The sequence below is a fragment of the Ranitomeya imitator genome, chromosome 10 (genome assembly GCF_032444005.1).
Source record: "Ranitomeya imitator isolate aRanImi1 chromosome 10, aRanImi1.pri, whole genome shotgun sequence".
In the NCBI taxonomy this organism is placed as follows: domain Eukaryota; kingdom Metazoa; phylum Chordata; class Amphibia; order Anura; family Dendrobatidae; genus Ranitomeya; species Ranitomeya imitator.
Genome location: NC_091291.1, coordinates 93,358,600 through 93,376,452, shown reverse-complemented (window position 1 = coordinate 93,376,452; position 17,853 = coordinate 93,358,600). Strand labels below are relative to the sequence as shown.

General features: G+C 37.5%; 8 non-coding genes across 8 annotated transcripts; all 8 read right to left on the bottom strand.

Annotated features, from left to right (window-relative positions):
• Positions 1 to 4,109: 4,109 nt before the first annotated feature.
• On the bottom strand, positions 4,110 to 4,192 carry TRNAL-CAG (transfer RNA leucine (anticodon CAG)). Its single transcript has one exon. It is a non-coding gene; the product is annotated as a tRNA-Leu (tRNA).
• A 1,051-nt stretch (positions 4,193 to 5,243) lies between these two features.
• TRNAF-AAA (transfer RNA phenylalanine (anticodon AAA)) lies at positions 5,244 to 5,316 on the bottom strand. Its single transcript has one exon. It is a non-coding gene; the product is annotated as a tRNA-Phe (tRNA).
• A 900-nt stretch (positions 5,317 to 6,216) lies between these two features.
• On the bottom strand, positions 6,217 to 6,299 carry TRNAL-CAG (transfer RNA leucine (anticodon CAG)). The gene has a single exon. It is a non-coding gene; the product is annotated as a tRNA-Leu (tRNA).
• Positions 6,300 to 9,666: 3,367 nt separating this feature from the next.
• Positions 9,667 to 9,749, bottom strand: TRNAL-CAG (transfer RNA leucine (anticodon CAG)). The gene has a single exon. It is a non-coding gene; the product is annotated as a tRNA-Leu (tRNA).
• Positions 9,750 to 11,024: 1,275 nt separating this feature from the next.
• On the bottom strand, positions 11,025 to 11,107 carry TRNAL-CAG (transfer RNA leucine (anticodon CAG)). Its single transcript has one exon. It is a non-coding gene; the product is annotated as a tRNA-Leu (tRNA).
• Positions 11,108 to 12,156: 1,049 nt separating this feature from the next.
• On the bottom strand, positions 12,157 to 12,229 carry TRNAF-GAA (transfer RNA phenylalanine (anticodon GAA)). The gene has a single exon. It is a non-coding gene; the product is annotated as a tRNA-Phe (tRNA).
• A 2,027-nt stretch (positions 12,230 to 14,256) lies between these two features.
• Positions 14,257 to 14,329, bottom strand: TRNAF-GAA (transfer RNA phenylalanine (anticodon GAA)). Its single transcript has one exon. It is a non-coding gene; the product is annotated as a tRNA-Phe (tRNA).
• Positions 14,330 to 16,358: 2,029 nt separating this feature from the next.
• Positions 16,359 to 16,431, bottom strand: TRNAF-GAA (transfer RNA phenylalanine (anticodon GAA)). The gene has a single exon. It is a non-coding gene; the product is annotated as a tRNA-Phe (tRNA).
• Positions 16,432 to 17,853: the final 1,422 nt, after the last annotated feature.

The window sequence follows — 17,853 nt, the reverse complement described above, 5'->3', positions numbered from 1 at the left end:
CTACAACTGGTGGCACATGTCCTTTATCTTCTGCAACTCTACGATTGCCAGATTCTGCTGCTTGTGAATGTGCGCCAGAGTCTCGCACAGCCTTTCAATCCTGGCTTTTACATCCAGGATGGTCACACTGCCGGCTGCTGTTGGTGACAAAGCATAAAAACCTAACATTAATACCACAGTATTATCCTGATAGTGGGCTGTGATCACATCCCCATAATAGCGTACAGGATGAATGAAACATCTGAGGCGGCGGAAGGCTCTGAAACGGCCCTTGCTGTACAGGGTTACATAGAGAGAGGCAGTGAGTGACAATCTTTAACGTGTAGGGAAAACTTACGTGGCAAGACCTCGTCTGGGGACATATTCTCCGAAAGAGAGAAGCCCGGAAGAGCATCAGGGGGACAGTACTGCGGTGACTGGGATGCCTCGGGGTGGCGGCGCTGTTTCTTTGCCTCTTTTAATGGAAAAAAAGGTGCTGTCAGCATTCATAAATAAATAATGTTTTAGAAGAGGGAAGAGGGGACCTGCCACCAAATCCTCATCACATTATTGTGTGAACCTACTAGGGTGTTGAGCCGTTGACCCTGAGGGCGCACGGACATCGGAGGCGGGGTGGGAAGCCTCGTGGCTGCGACGCTGTGTTTTTGCCTCTGTGAAGGGAAAAAAATAAAAATTTTTAAACATAAATGGCAACAGTGACTGCAGGTGGGGGGGGGTCGAGGGGACCTGCCACCAAATCCTCATCACATTATTGTATGAACCTACTAGGATCTGTTGTTGACCCGGAGGGCACTGGGACAGAAGAGGCCGTGTGGGAAGCCTCGTGGCTGCGACGCTGTATTTTTGCCTCTGTGAAGGGAAAAAAATAAAAATTTTTAAACATAAATGGCAACAGTGACTGCAGGTGGGGGAGGGGGGGATCGAGGGGACCTGCCACCAAATCCTCATCACATTATTGTATGAACCTACTAGGATCTGTTGTTGACCCGGAGGGCACTGGGACAGAAGAGGCCGTGAGGGAAGCCTCGTGGCTGCGACGCTGTGTTTTTGCCTCTGTGAAGGGAAAAAAATAAAAATTTTTAAACATAAATGGCAACAGTGACTGCAGGTGGGGGGGGGTCGAGGGGACCTGCCACCAAATCCTCATCACATTATTGTATGAACCTACTAGGATCTGTTGTTGACCCGGAGGGCACTGGGACAGAAGAGGCCGTGTGGGAAGCCTCGTGGCTGCGACGCTGTATTTTTGCCTCTGTGAAGGGAAAAAAATAAAAATTTTTAAACATAAATGGCAACAGTGACTGCAGGTGGGGGAGGGGGGGATCGAGGGGACCTGCCACCAAATCCTCATCACATTATTGTATGAACCTACTAGGATCTGTTGTTGACCCGGAGGGCACTGGGACAGAAGAGGCCGTGTGGGAAGCCTCGTGGCTGCGACGCTGTGTTTTTGCCTCTGTGAAGGGAAAAAAATAACAATTTTTAAACATAAATGTCAACAGTGACTGCAGGTGGGGGGGGGGGATCTAGGGGACCTGCCACCAAATCCTCATCACATTATTGTATGAACCTACTAGGATCTGTTGTTGACCCGGAGGGCACTGGGACAGAAGAGGCCGTGTGGGAAGCCTTGTGGCGGCGGCGCTGTCTCTTGGCCTCTGTGAAGGAAAAAAAAAAGTTTGGTCAGCAGAAAGCTGTGCCACATAGTGCTCTTCACCGTTCAAACTGCCCCATAGCTGTGACACATAGTGGTTCTGCAACGTTCAAACTGACCCATAGATGTGGCACATAGTGGCTCTGCAATGTTCAAACTGTCCCATAGATGTGGCACATAGTGGCTCTGCAACGTTCAAACTGTCCCATAGATGTGACACATAGTGGCTCTGCAACGTTCAAACTGCCACATAGCTGTGACACTTTGTGGCTCTGCAACGTTCAAACTGCCACATAGCTGTGACACTTTGTGGCTCTGCAACATTCATACTGGCCCAAAGGCCTATGCAAATCCATGCAGCGTACCCCCCATTCCCATGAATCACCCAATTAACCCTTCTGCGTGCCCAAATTTTGGGTACCTGCGTACTGACCTCTGCGAATCTCCTTGCGAAGCTCCTGCAGGCGCTCTGGGCTTTTGGACTTCAGATCGCCCCATTTTTTCACAATCTGGGCCTTACTGCGAGTTATCCCAAACCGCTTCCTGAGGCCCTCAGACACCACACGGACAACTTCGTCCTTGTGCTGGTTGCGGTGCAGCACCAGCCCTGTTGTTTCATACTGCATCCTATCCATTGTTCCAATAAGGAACTTGAGCTCTGGGATGCCCATAGGAGGATCACGGCGACTGGCAGCCATTATCAGGATGTCAGGGATCCAAAACAAGCTAGCGCAGGCACGCCGGAACGCTGTAATGTCATCACGCCGTCATAGACCACGAGCGTACATTACGTGACGCTCCGGCGTTATATAACCATCCTTCGAACGGCTTTTACTCTGTGCGTTCATTCCGTACCGCTCATGCGTCACAAATGTGACGCTGTCCATAAACTGCAACGCTATTACGAAGCCGATCTGGCGGCAGGACGGCGTAGTCAAGCTCCTCCTGTGGGCGTTGCTGTTCAGGGTCATTCCATCTAAAATGGCGGCGAGATTGCGTTCTGCTCCTCTGGGGCAGCCAGAGCTCCTTTTTTTTATTAGTCAGATGGATGCCCTGGATTATGAGGGTCAGGAAAGCCGCCCTGCCCACCCACACATCCACAAGCGGGAAGTGCTTGGCCACATAGCCAGAATGATGGAGAGGAGGTTTGGCGTCTGCCGCAGTCAGCTTCAACTGCGTAAAAAATGGGCTGACCTCCGCTATAAAACGCCACAAATGTTTGCTGAGTTGCGTGCGGAGGCAAGGCGAGGCAAGTACTAGTATGGGGGGATTGGGAGATGCACGCTGTCAGGAGGGGGGGGGTTTGTGAGGGAGGCTTGCTCTCATGGTTGCCAACTTCACCTCAAATGCATTAAAACACATGCCCCGTTTTTTAAAAATGTAGTTATTTTCCAAGCAGAATATGCGTTGTCCGTGAGAAAACTTGTCGGGTTCCCTAATCTCAACCACCATCTTGAAATTATTAAGATGTCCGTAATTTTTAGTTTCTCAATTGACCAAAAATATTATCGGAGGAGGGTGGCCTACTGATGAAATGATACGTTTTCCAAAGACAGGAAGACCATTGAACACCAGAGCCCACAGACATGTCAGAGTATCGCACCCCTGTAAAGTGTGATCTCTATTTTATGTTTCAGTATATTGTAAGCTTTGATCTGCAGCACTCAACATTTGTGTGTAAACATTGTGATTCTTTACTTTAGGTGTAGAGAGACAGCGGCGGCGGCAAGTGAGACCCACCATTGACACCAGTACCACATCTTCAGACACCAGTGGCAGCCCACAGTCCGGGACATCACGTAAGTTCACAATCATTGATTGCATTTTTTTTAACATCACACGGGACATAACAGGGTAGCTGAAATATTTGAAGACATTACAGACGCAGTAATGACCCAGCGGCCTAACACGCCTCCACCATCTGTTGCGACCATGCACCCTCGCACCCCTGTGAAGTGTTATATAAATTTTATGTTTCAGTATATTGTTAGCTTTGATCTGCAGCACTCTACATGTGTATTTAAAGATTGCGTTTGTTAACTTTATGTGTAGAGAGACAGCGGCGGCAACAGGTACCTGCCATTGCCAGAAGCACCACAGCATCCACCAACAGCGGGAGCCCAGAGCCCGGGACGTCACGTAAGTTAACAATCATTGATTACAGTTTTTCAACTGCATAAGGGACATAAGAGGGTAGCGGTAATATTTGAATACATTACAGACGCAGTAATGACACAGCGGCCTACCACGCCTCCACCAGACAGCCTCGCACCCCTACACCACCCTCAACACCTCCCTTCCGACACTCCTCTTCCTCCCCCGAGTCGGCACCATTCTCCCCAGAAGTCATAACTTTGGGATCAGGTTTTTTAAGGCCCATTGCTAAGTTTGGTTTGAGCCCCATCTAATCAATAACTGAAGGGAATCTGTATAGTTTCATGAAACGAAAAGGTGATGTCAGAAGTGGGATTTGAACCCACGCCTCCAAGAGAGACTGCGACCTGAACGCAGCGCCTTAGACCGCTCGGCCATCCTAACTTCTTGTAGATTTTGTACCTTAACTCTTTCCAAATTAGTCAGCAGAAATATGACCATCACTTGTCATTGAAAATTATTTTAAAATAATTAATATTACAGTTTTTATTTCTATACATTTGTTTAAACTATTAGTTATCAAGCCTATTTTGAGCTAAAAGGCCAAGCCCCATTTGTTAAAAAAATATGACATGTATCACTTTATGCAGTAATAACTCTGGAATGCTTCTACATATCCCCGTAATTCTGAAAGTGTTTTTTGTGACACATTGTACTTTACATTAACTGTAAATTTAGGTAAAAAAACTTTTAGTTTTTTTCTGTGAAAATATCTAAAGTTTGCTTAAAATTTTGAAATATTAGTCATTTTTATTCTTTGACTGCTTATACCCTTAAACCAACTTGTCGCAACACACAAAAACATTAATAAATAGCATTTTTCATGTGTGTACTTTTTGTCAGCATTAATTTTCAAACCTCCTTTTATTTTTTTAGGATGTTAGAAATGTTAGATTTCTCACAAAATGCGGTGATGCATCATATTTCTTCAGAAACTACCATTTGGCCACACAGCAGGGCTTTGAAAATGAGAGCACTATTCGGGTTTAGGAATGCAGATTTTGCAAGAATAGTTTGCGGTAAAATTTTCAGAGTACCAAACATACCAAAACAGCAGAACCCTCCCCCCCCAAAGTGATCCCATTTTAGAAATTACTTCTCACAATAAATTCATATACACCACAGCATTTCATAGTCAAACATACATGGCTGAAATCATTCAGCTAGTGTCTGATACATGATGCCTGTATCAGCTATCCGGTTCCCATTAAATCCTCTTACAGCTTAGTAAAATGGAAATAAACAAAATAGAGGAAAAATTAAAAAAAAATAATAATTTGCTCAAAAGGAAAAGCTCCCATTTCTCATCTTTTCAACATTTTATTTTCTGTAGATAGTTAAGATTTTTAGGCCTTTTTTCCTTTTTTTTAAGTCATCAGCCCATGTGCTTTGTTCATTTTCTCCTTAAAATGTAAACAGTGAAGAAAAATTATGTTGCCAAAACCCGGGATCGAACCAGGGACCTTTAGATCTTTAGTCTAACGCTCTCCCAACTGAGCTATTTCGGCCAAACACAAACAACTTTAGGAGTGTTTGACACTCGGCAAATGTCAAGCGAAACCCCTGAAAATGTATATTTTTATTTTTGCTTTGACTAGTTTTTGCAGCATGATTTCTATTTGAAACTCCTGCCATTTTGTTGTACATGTTTAATAATTTTCATTAACTCTTTGTGAATGAGTAGAAAAAAAATGCAATTTTGACAGATTTTTTTACATTTCCAATTTGACTCTATTCATCACGTTCATTCTAACCCTGTGTTTATGAGACAGGTGATGGTTGCACATAAAACACAATGTGCATGCATAATGTTACATCAAGTTTTATTTGATATTAGATGCAAATAATTGGAGCAAAAATGGAGACAAAAATTTAGAGAAAATATTTTAATGATTGTTAACTTTCAATTTGAAAACGTTTGTCCCAAAATGTGCTGAAACTTAGATGTCAGTATCGCATGCGCATTTCAGACTTTTTAATCTATGATTACCTACTTTTTCAGCTTTTGTTTATTAAGTACTGTTATGGTCTATTGAGGAATGAGGTAAACAAATATGAAATTAGACTTACCTGCAATTCAGTTTATAGAAATCTCCCAGAACAACCCCATAGGATGTGGAATCTCCGACCTAATAGGGAAAGAGAACACAAAGAGGTGAAATAATCCTCCCCATTCACCGCCCCATAGTATTTTTATGGTGCCAAGACAGCTAACATATGCACATAAAACCTATTTCACAATCCTAGAGTTCCGTTTATAGATGACAATTTCAGATTCACCCCAAAAACTCCCAGGTAGTCATAACTTTGGGATCAGGTTTTTTAAGGCCCATTGCTAAGTTTGGTTTGAGCCCCATCTAATCAATAACTGAAGGGAATCTGTATAGTTTCATGAAACGAAAAGGTGATGTCAGAAGTGGGATTTGAACCCACGCCTCCAAGAGAGACTGCGACCTGAACGCAGCGCCTTAGACCGCTCGGCCATCCTGACTTCTTGTGGTTTTTGTACCTTAACTCTTTCCAAATTAGTCAGCAGAAATATGACCATCAATTGTCATTGAAAATTATTTTAAAATAATTAATATTACAGTTTTTATTTCTATACATTTGTTTAAACTATTAGTTATCAAGCCTATTTTGAGCTAAAAGGCCAAGCCCCATTTGTTAAAAAAATATGACATGTATCACTTTATGCAGTAATAACTCTGGAATGCTTCTACATATCCCCGTAATTCTGAAAGTGTTTTTTGTGACACATTGTGCTTTACATTAAATGTAAATTTAGGTAAAAAAACTTTTAGTTTTTAGTTAGAACCAGGGACCCTTAGATCTTCAGGCTTACGCTCTCCCAACTGAGCTATTTCGGCCAAACGCAAACAACATTAGGAGTGTTTGACACTCGGCAAATGTCAAGCGAAACCCCTGAAAATGTATATTTTTATTTTTGCTTTGACTAGTTTTTGCAGCATGATTTCTATTTGAAACGCCTGCCATTTTGCTGTACATGTTTAATAACTTTCATTAACTCTTTGTGAATGAGTAGAAAAAAAATGCAATTTTGACAGATTTTTTTACATTTCCAATTTGACTCTATTCATCACGTTCATTCTAACCCTGTGTTTATGAGACAGGTGATGGTTGCACATAAAACACAATGTGCATGCATAATGTTACATCAAGTTTTATTTGATATTAGATGCAAATAATTGGAGCAAAAAAGGAGACAAAAATTTAGAGAAAATATTTTAATGATTGTTAACTTTCAATGTGAAAACGTTTGTCCCAAAATGTGCTGAAACTTAGATGTCCGTATCGCATGCGCATTTCAGACTTTTTAATCTATGATTACCTACTTTTTCAGCTTTTGTTTATTAATTACTGTTATGGTCTATTGAGGAATGAGGTAAACAAATATGAAATTAGACTTACCTGCAATTCAGTTTATAGAAATCTCCCAGAACAACCCCATAGGATGTGGAATCTCCGACCTAATAGGGAAAGAGAACACAAAGAGGTGAAATAATCCTCCCCATAGTATTTTTATGGTGCCAAGACAGCTAACATATGCACATAAAACCTATTTCACAATCCTAGAGTTCCGTTTATAGATGACAATTTCAGATTCACCCCAAAAACTCCCAGGTAGTCATAACTTTGGGATCAGGTTTTTTAAGGCCCATTGCTAAGTTTGGTTTGAGCCCCATCTAATCAATAACTGAAGGGAATCTGTATAGTTTCATGAAACGAAAAGGTGATGTCAGAAGTGGAATTTGAACCCACGCCTCCAAGAGAGACTGCAACCTGAACGTAGCGCCTTAGACCGCTCTACCATCCTGACTACTTGCGGATTTTGTACCTTAACTCTTTCCAAATTAGTCAGCAGAAATATGACCATCAATTGTCATTGAAAATTATTTTAAAATAATTAATATTACAGTTTTTATTTCTATACATTTGTTTAAACTATTAGTTATCAAGCCTATTTTGAGCTAAAAGGCCAAGCCCCATTTGTTAAAAAATATGACATGTATCACTTTATGCAGTAATAACTCTGGAATGCTTCTACATATCCCCGTAATTCTGAAAGTGTTTTTTGTGACACATTGTACTTTACATTAACTGTAAATTTAGGTCAATAAACTTTTAGTTTTTTTCTGTGAAAATATCTAAAGTTTGCTAAAAAATTTTGAAATATTAGTCATTTTTATTCTTTGACTGCTTATACCCTTGAACCAACTTGTCGCAACACACAAAAACATTAATAAATAGCATTTTTCATGTGTGTACTTTTTGTCAGCATTAATTTTCAAACCTCCTTTTATTTTGTTAGGATGTTAGAAATGTTAGATTTCTCACAAAATGCGGTGATGCATCATATTTCTTCAGAAACTACCATTTGGCCACACAGCAGGGCTTTGAAAATAAGAGCACTATTCGGGTTTTGGAATGCAGATTTTGCAAGAATAGTTTGCGGTAAAATATTCAGAGTACCAAACGTACCAAAACAGCAGAAACCCCCCCCAAAGTGACCCCATTTTAGAAATTACTTCTCACAAAGAATTCATATACACCGCAGCATTTCATAGTCAAACATACATGGCTGAAATCATTCAGCTAGTGTCTGATACATGATGCCTGTATCAGCTATCCGGTTCCCATTAAATCCTCTTACAGCTTAGTGAAATGGAAATAAACAAAATAGAGGAAAAATTAAAAAAAAATAATAATTTGCTCAAAAGGAAAAGCTCCCATTTCTCATCTTTTCAACATTTTATTTTCTGTAGATAGTTAAGATTTTTAGGCCTTTTTTCATTTTCTTTAAGTCATCAGCCCATGTGCTTTGTTCATTTTCTCCTTAAAATGTAAACAGTGAAGAAAAATTATGTTGCCGAAACCCGGGATCAAACCAGGGACCTTTAGATCTTCAGTCTAACGATCTCCCAACAGAGCTATTTCGGCCAAACACAAACAACTTTAGGAGTGTTTGACACTCGTCAAATGTCAAGCGAAACCCCTGAAAATGTATATTTTTATTTTTGCTTTGACTAGTTTTTGCAGCATGATTTATATTTGAAACTCCTGCCATTTTGTTGTACACGTTTAATAACTTTCATTAACTCTTTGTGAATGAGTAGAAAAAAACTGCAATTTTGACAGATTTTTTTACATTTCCAATTTGACTCTATTCATCACGTTCATTCTAACCCTGTGTTTATGAGACAGGTGATGGTTGCACATAAAACACAATGTGCATGCATAATGTTACATCAAGTTTTATTTGATATTAGATGCAAATAATTGGAGCAAAAAAGGAGACAAAAATTTAGAGAAAATATTTTAATGATTGTTAACTTTCAATGTGAAAACGTTTGTCCCAAAATGTGCTGAAACTTAGATGTCAGTATCGCATGCGCATTTCAGACTTTTTAATCTATGATTACCTACTTTTTCAGCTTTTGTTTATTAAGTACTGTTATGGTCTATTGAGGAATGAGGTAAACAAATATGAAATTAGACTTACCTGCAATTCAGTTTATAGAAATCTCCCAGAACAGCCCCATAGGATGTGGAATCTCCGACCTAATAGGGAAAGAGAACACAAAGAGGTGAAATAATCCTCCCCATTCACCGCCCATAGTATTTTTATGGTGCCAAGACAGCTAACATATGCACATAAAACCTATTTCACAATCCTAGAGTTCCGTTTATAGACGACAATTTCAGATTCACCCCAAAAACTCCCAGGTAGTCATAACTTTGGGATCAGGTTTTTTAAGGCCCATTGCTAAGTTTGGTTTGAGCCCCATCTAATCAATAACTGAAGGGAATCTGTATAGTTTCATGAAACGAAAATGTGATGTCAGAAGTGGGATTTGAACCCACGCCTCCAAGAGAGACTGCGACCTGAACGCAGCGCCTTAGACCGCTCGGCCATCCTAACTTCTTGTAGATTTTGTACCTTAACTCTTTCCAAATTAGTCAGCAGAAATATGACCATCAATTGTCATTGAAAATTATTTTAAAATAATTAATATTACAGTTTTTATTTCTATACATTTGTTTAAACTATTAGTTATCAAGCCTATTTTGAGCTAAAAGGCCAAGCCCCATTTGTTAAAAAAATATGACATGTATCACTTTATGCAGTAATAACTCTGGAATGCTTCTACATATCCCCGTAATTCTGAAAGTGTTTTTTGTGACACATTGTGCTTTACATTAACTGTAAATTTAGGTAAAAAAACTTTTAGTTTTTAGTTAGAACCAGGGACCCTTAGATCTTCAGGCTAACGCTCTCCCAACTGAGCTATTTCGGCCAAACGCAAACAACATTAGGAGTGTTTGACACTCGGCAAATGTCAAGTGAAACCCCTGAAAATGTATATTTTTATTTTTGCTTTGACTAGTTTTTGCAGCATGATTTCTATTTGAAACGCCTGCCATTTTGCTGTACATGTTTAATAACTTTCATTAACTCTTTGTGAATGAGTAGAAAAAAAATGCAATTTTGACAGATTTTTTTACATTTCCAATTTGACTCTATTCATCACGTTCATTCTAACCCTGTGTTTATGAGACAGGTGATGGTTGCACATAAAACACAATGTGCATGCATAATGTTACATCAAGTTTTATTTGATATTAGATGCAAATAATTGGAGCAAAAAAGGAGACAAAAATTTAGAGAAAATATTTTAATGATTGTTAACTTTCAATGTGAAAACGTTTGTCCCAAAATGTGCTGAAACTTAGATGTCAGTATCGCATGCGCATTTCAGACTTTTTAATCTATGATTACCTACTTTTTCAGCTTTTGTTTATTAATTACTGTTATGGTCTATTGAGGAATGAGGTAAACAAATATGAAATTAGACTTACCTGCAATTCAGTTTATAGAAATCTCCCAGAACAACCCCAAAGGATGTGGAATCTCCGACCTAATAGGGAAAGAGAACACAAAGAGGTGAAATAATCCTCCCCATTCACCGCCCATAGTATTTTTATGGTGCCAAGACAGCTAACATATGCACATAAAACCTATTTCACAATCCTAGAGTTCCGTTTATAGACGACAATTTCAGATTCACCCCAAAAACTCCCAGGTAGTCATAACTTTGGGATCAGGTTTTTTAAGGCCCATTGCTAAGTTTGGTTTGAGCCCCATCTAATCAATAACTGAAGGGAATCTGTATAGTTTCATGAAACGAAAAGGTGATGTCAGAAGTGGGATTTGAACCCACGCCTCCAAGAGAGACTGCGACCTGAACGCAGCGCCTTAGACCGCTCGGCCATCCTAACTTCTTGTAGATTTTGTACCTTAACTCTTTCCAAATTAGTCAGCAGAAATATGACCATCAATTGTCATTGAAAATTATTTTAAAATAATTAATATTACAGTTTTTATTTCTATACATTTGTTTAAACTATTAGTTATCAAGCCTATTTTGAGCTAAAAGGCCAAGCCCCATTTGTTAAAAAAATATGACATGTATCACTTTATGCAGTAATAACTCTGGAATGCTTCTACATATCCCCGTAATTCTGAAAGTGTTTTTTGTGACACATTGTACTTTACATTAACTGTAAATTTAGGTCAATAAACTTTTAGTTTTTTTCTGTGAAAATATCTAAAGTTTGCTTAAAATTTTGAAATATTAGTCATTTTTATTCTTTGACTGCTTATACCCTTGAACCATCTTGTCGCAACACACAAAAACATTAATAAATAGCATTTTTCATGTGTGTACTTTTTGTCAGCATTAATTTTCAAACCTCCTTTTATTTTGTTAGGATGTTAGAAATGTTAGATTTCTCACAAAATGCGGTGATGCATCATATTTCTTCAGAAACTACCATTTGGCCACACAGCAGGGCTTTGAAAATAAGAGCACTATTCAGGTTTTGGAATGCAGATTTTGCAAGAATAGTTTGCGGTAAAATATTCAGAGTACCAAACGTACCAAAACAGCAGAAACCCCCCCCCAAAGTGACCCCATTTTAGAAATTACTTCTCACAAAGAATTCATATACACCGCAGCATTTCATAGTCAAACATACATGGCTGAAATCATTCACCTAGTGTCTGATACATGATGCCTGTATCTGCTATCCGGTTCCCATTAAATCCTCTTACAGCTTAGTGAAATGGAAATAAACAAAATAGAGGAAAAATTACAAAAAAATAATAATTTGCTCAAAAGGAAAAGCTCCCATTTCTCATCTTTTCAACATTTTATTTTCTGTAGATAGTTAAGATTTTTAGGCCTTTTTTCATTTTCTTTAAGTCATCAGCCCATGTGCTTTGTTCATTTTCTCCTTAAAATGTAAACAGTGAAGAAAAATTATGTTGCCGAAACCCGGGATCAAACCAGGGACCTTTAGATCTTCAGTCTAACGATCTCCCAACTGAGCTATTTCGGCCAAACACAAACAACTTTAGGAGTGTTTGACACTCGTCAAATGTCAAGCGAAACCCCTGAAAATGTATATTTTTATTTTTGCTTTGACTAGTTTTTGCAGCATGATTTATATTTGAAACTCCTGCCATTTTGTTGTACACGTTTAATAACTTTCATTAACTCTTTGTGAATGAGTAGAAAAAAACTGCAATTTTGACAGATTTTTTTACATTTCCAATTTGACTCTATTCATCACGTTCATTCTAACCCTGTGTTTATGAGACAGGTGATGGTTGCACATAAAACACAATGTGCATGCATAATGTTACATCAAGTTTTATTTGATATTAGATGCAAATAATTGGAGCAAAAAAGGAGACAAAAATTTAGAGAAAATATTTTAATGATTGTTAACTTTCAATGTGAAAACGTTTGTCCCAAAATGTGCTGAAACTTAGATGTCAGTATCGCATGCGCATTTCAGACTTTTTAATCTATGATTACCTACTTTTTCAGCATTTGTTTATTAAGTACTGTTATGGTCTATTGAGGAATGAGGTAAACAAATATGAAATTAGACTTACCTGCAATTCAGTTTATAGAAATCTCCCAGAACAGCCCCATAGGATGTGGAATCTCCGACCTAATAGGGAAAGAGAACACAAGGAGGTGAAACAATCCTCCCCATTCACCGCCCATAGTATTTTTATGGTGCCAAGACAGCTAACATATGCACATAAAACCTATTTCACAATCCTAGAGTTCCGTTTATAGATGACAATTTCAGATTCACCCCAAAAACTCCCAGGTAGTCATAACTTTGGGATCAGGTTTTTTAAGGCCCATTGCTAAGTTTGGTTAAGCCCCATCTAATCAATAACTGAAGGGAATCTGTATAGTTTCATGAAACGAAATGTTGATGTTAGAAGTGGGATTTGAACCCACGCCTCCAAGAGAGACTGCGATCTGAACGCAGCGCCTTGGACCACTCGGCCATTCTTACTTCTTGTGGATTTTGTACCTTAACTCTTTCCAAATTAGTCAGCAGAAATATGACCATCAATTGTCATTGAAAATTATTTTAAAATAATTAATATTACAGTTTTTATTTCTATACATTTGTTTAAACTATTAGTCATCAAGCCTATTTTGAGCTAAAAGGCCAAGCCCCATTTGTTAAAAAATATGACATGTATCACTTTATGCAGTAATAACTCTGGAATGCTTCTACATATCCCCGTAATTCTGAAAGTGTTTTTTGTGACACATTGTACTTTACATTAACTGTAAATTTAGGTCAATAAACTTTTAGTTTTTTTCTGTGAAAATATCTAAAGTTTGCTTAAAATTTTGAAATATTAGTCATTTTTATTCTTTGACTGCTTATACCCTTGAACCAACTTGTCGCAACACACAAAAACATTAATAAATAGCATTTTTCATGTGTGTACTTTTTGTCAGCTTTAATTTTCAAACCTCCTTTTATTTTGTTAGGATGTTAGAAATGTTAGATTTCTCACAAAATGCGGTGATGCATCATATTTCTTCAGAAACTACCATTTGGCCACACAGCAGGGCTTTGAAAATAAGAGCACTATTCAGGTTTTGGAATGCAGATTTTGCAAGAATAGTTTGCGGTAAAATTTTCAGAGTACCAAACATACCAAAACAACAGAACCCCCCCCCCAAAGTGACCCCATTTTAGAAATTACTTCTCACAATAAATTCATTTACACCACAGCATTTCATAGTCAAACATACATGGCTGAAATCATTCAGCTAGTGTCTGATACATGATGCCTGTATCAGCTATCCGGTTCCCATTAAATCCTCTTACAGCTTAGTGAAATGGAAATAAACAAAATAGAGGAAAAATTAAAAAAAAAATAATTTGCTCAAAAGGAAAAGCTCCCATTTCTCATCTTTTCAACATTTTATTTTCTGTAGATAGTTAAGATTTTTAGGCCTTTTTTCATTTTCTTTAAGTCATCAGCCCATGTGCTTTGTTCATTTTCTCCTTAAAATGTAAACAGTGAAGAAATATTATGTTGCCGAAACCCAGGATCGAACCAGAAACCTTTAGATCTTCAGTCTAACGCTCTCCCAACTGAGCTATTTCGGCCAAACGCAAACAACTTTAGGAGTGTTTGACACTCGGCAAATGTCAAGCGAAACCCCCTGAAAATGTATATTTTTATTTTTGCTTTGACTAGTTTTTGCAGCATGATTTCTACTTGAAATTCCTGCCATTTTGTTGTACATGTTTAATAACTTTCATTAACTCTTTGTGAATGAGTAGAAAAAAAATGCAATTTTGACAGATTTTTTTACATTTCCAATTTGACTCTATTCATCACGTTCATTCTAACCCTGTTCATGAGACAGGTAATGGTTGCACATAAAACACAATGTGCATGCATAATGTTACATCAAGTTTTATTTGATATTAGATGCAAATAATTGGAGCAAAAATGGAGACAAAAATTTAGAGAAAATATTTTAATGATTGTTAACTTTCAATGTGAAAACGTTTGTCCCAAAATGTGCTGAAACTTAGATGTCAGTATCGCATGCGCATTTCAGACTTTTTAATCTATGATTACCTACTTTTTCAGCTTTTGTTTATTAAGTACTGTTATGGTCTATTGAGGAATGAGGTAAACAAATATGAAATTAGACTTACCTGCAATTCAGTTTATAGAAATCTCCCAGAACAACCCCATAGGATGTGGAATCTCCGACCTAATAGGGAAAGAGAACACAAAGAGGTGAAATAATCCTCCCCATTCACCGCCCCACAGTATTTTTATGGTGCCAAGACAGCTAAAATATGCACATAAAACCTATTTCACAATCCTAGAGTTCCGTTAATAGATGACAATTTCAGATTCACCCCAAAAACTCCCAGGTAGTCATAACTTTGGGATCAGGTTTTTTAAGGCCCATTGCTAAGTTTGGTTTGAGCCCCATCTAATCAATAACTGAAGGGAATCTGTATAGTTTCATGAAACGAAAAGGTGATGTCAGAAGTGGGATTTGAACCCACGCCTCCAAGATAAACTGCGACCTGAACGCAGCGCCTTAGACCGCTCGGCCATCCTAACTTCTTGTAGATTTTGTACCTTAACTCTTTCCAAATTAGTCAGCAGAAATATGACCATCAATTGTCATTGAAAATTATTTTAAAATAATTAATATTACAGTTTTTATTTCTATACATTTGTTTAAACTATTAGTTATCAAGCCTATTTTGAGCTAAAAGGCCAAGCCCCATTTGTTAAAAAAATATGACATGTATCACTTTATGCAGTAATAACTCTGGAATGCTTCTACATATCCCCGTAATTCTGAAAGTGTTTTTTGTGACACATTGTACTTTACATTAACTGTAAATTTAGGTCAATAAACTTTTAGTTTTTTTCTGTGAAAATATCTAAAGTTTGCTTAAAATTTTGAAATATTAGTCATTTTTATTCTTTGACTGCTTATACCCTTGAACCAACTTGTCGCAACACACAAAAACATTAATAAATAGCATTTTTCATGTGTGTACTTTTTGTCAGCTTTAATTTTCAAACCTCCTTTTATTTTGTTAGGATGTTAGAAATGTTAGATTTCTCACAAAATGCGGTGATGCATCATATTTCTTCAGAAACTACCATTTGGCCACACAGCAGGGCTTTGAAAATAAGAGCACTATTCGGGTTTTGGAATGCAGATTTTGCAAGAATAGTTTGCGGTAAAATTTTCAGAGTACCAAACGTACCAAAACAGCAGAAACCCCCCCCAAAGTGACCCCATTTTAGAAATTACTTCTCACAATGAATTCATATACACCACAGCATTTCATAGTCAAACATACATGGCTGAAATCATTCAGCTAGTGTCTGATACATGATGCCTGTATCAGCTATCCGGTTCCCATTAAATCCTCTTACAGCTTAGTGAAATGGAAATAAACAAAATAGAGGAAAAATTAAAAAAAAAAATAATTTGCTCAAAAGGAAAAGCTCCCATTTCTCATCTTTTCAACATTTTATTTTCTGTAGATAGTTAAGATTTTTAGGCCTTTTTTCATTTTCTTTAAGTCATCAGCCCATGTGCTTTGTTCATTTTCTCCTTAAAATGTAAACAGTGAAGAAAAATTATGTTGCCGAAACCCAGGATCGAACCAGAAACCTTTAGATCTTCAGTCTAACGCTCTCCCAACTGAGCTATTTCGGCCAAACGCAAACAACTTTAGGAGTGTTTGACACTCGGCAAATGTCAAGCGAAACCCCCTGAAAATGTATATTTTTATTTTTGCTTTGACTAGTTTTTGCAGAATGATTTCTACTTGAAATTCCTGCCATTTTGTTGTACATGTTTAATAACTTTCATTAACTCTTTGTGAATGAGTAGAAAAAAAATGCAATTTTGACAGTTTTTTTACATTTCCAATTTGACTCTATTCATCACGTTCATTCTAACCCTGTGTTTATGAGACAGGTGATGGTTGCACATAAAACACAATGTGCATGCATAATGTTACATCAAGTTTTATTTGATATTAGATGCAAATAATTGGAGCAAAAAAGGAGACAAAAATTTAGAGAAAATATTTTAATGATTGTTAACTTTCAATGTGAAAACGTTTGTCCCAAAATGTGCTGAAACTTAGATGTCAGTATCGCATGTGCATTTCAGACTTTTTAATCTATGATTACCTACTTTTTCAGCTTTTGTTTATTAAGTACTGTTATGGTCTATTGAGGAATGAGGTAAACAAATATGAAATTAGACTTACCTTATTTTTATGGTGCCAAGACAGCTAACATATGCACATAAAACCTATTTCACAATCCTAGAGTTCAGTTTATAGAAGACAATTTCAGATTCACCCCAAAAACTCCCAGGTAGTCATAACTTTGGGATCAGGTTTTTTAAGGCCCATTGCTAAGTTTGGTTTGAGCCCCATCTAATCAATAACTGAAGGGAATCTGTATAGTGTCATGAAACGAAAAGGTGATGTCAGAAGTGGGATTTGAACCCACGCCTCCAAGCAGAAGTGGTATTTGAACCCACGCCTCCACGCCTCCACGCCTCAGCGACCTGAACGCAGCGCCTTAGACTGCTCGGCCATCCTGACTTCTTGTGGATTTTGTACCTTAACTCTTTCCAAATTAGTCAGCAGAAATATGACCATCAATTGTCATTGAAAATTATTTTAAAATAATTAATATTACAGTTTTTATTTCTATACATTTGTTTAAACTATTAGTCATCAAGCCTATTTTGAGCTAAAAGGCCAAGCCCCATTTGTTAAAAAATATGACATGTATCACTTTATGCAGTAATAACTCTGGAATGCTTCTACATATCCCCGTAATTCTGAAAGTGTTTTTTCTGACACATTGTACTTTACATTAACTGTAAATTTAGGTCAATAAACTTTTAGTTTTTTCTGTGAAAATATCTAAAGTTTGCTTAAAATTTTGAAATATTAGTCATTTTTATTCTTTGACTGCTTATACCCTTAAACCAATTTGCCGCAACACACAAAAACATTAATAAATAGCATTTTTCATGTGTGTACTTTTTGTCAGCATTAATTTTCAAACCTCCTTTTATTTTGTTAGGATGTTAGAAATGTTAGACTTCTCACAA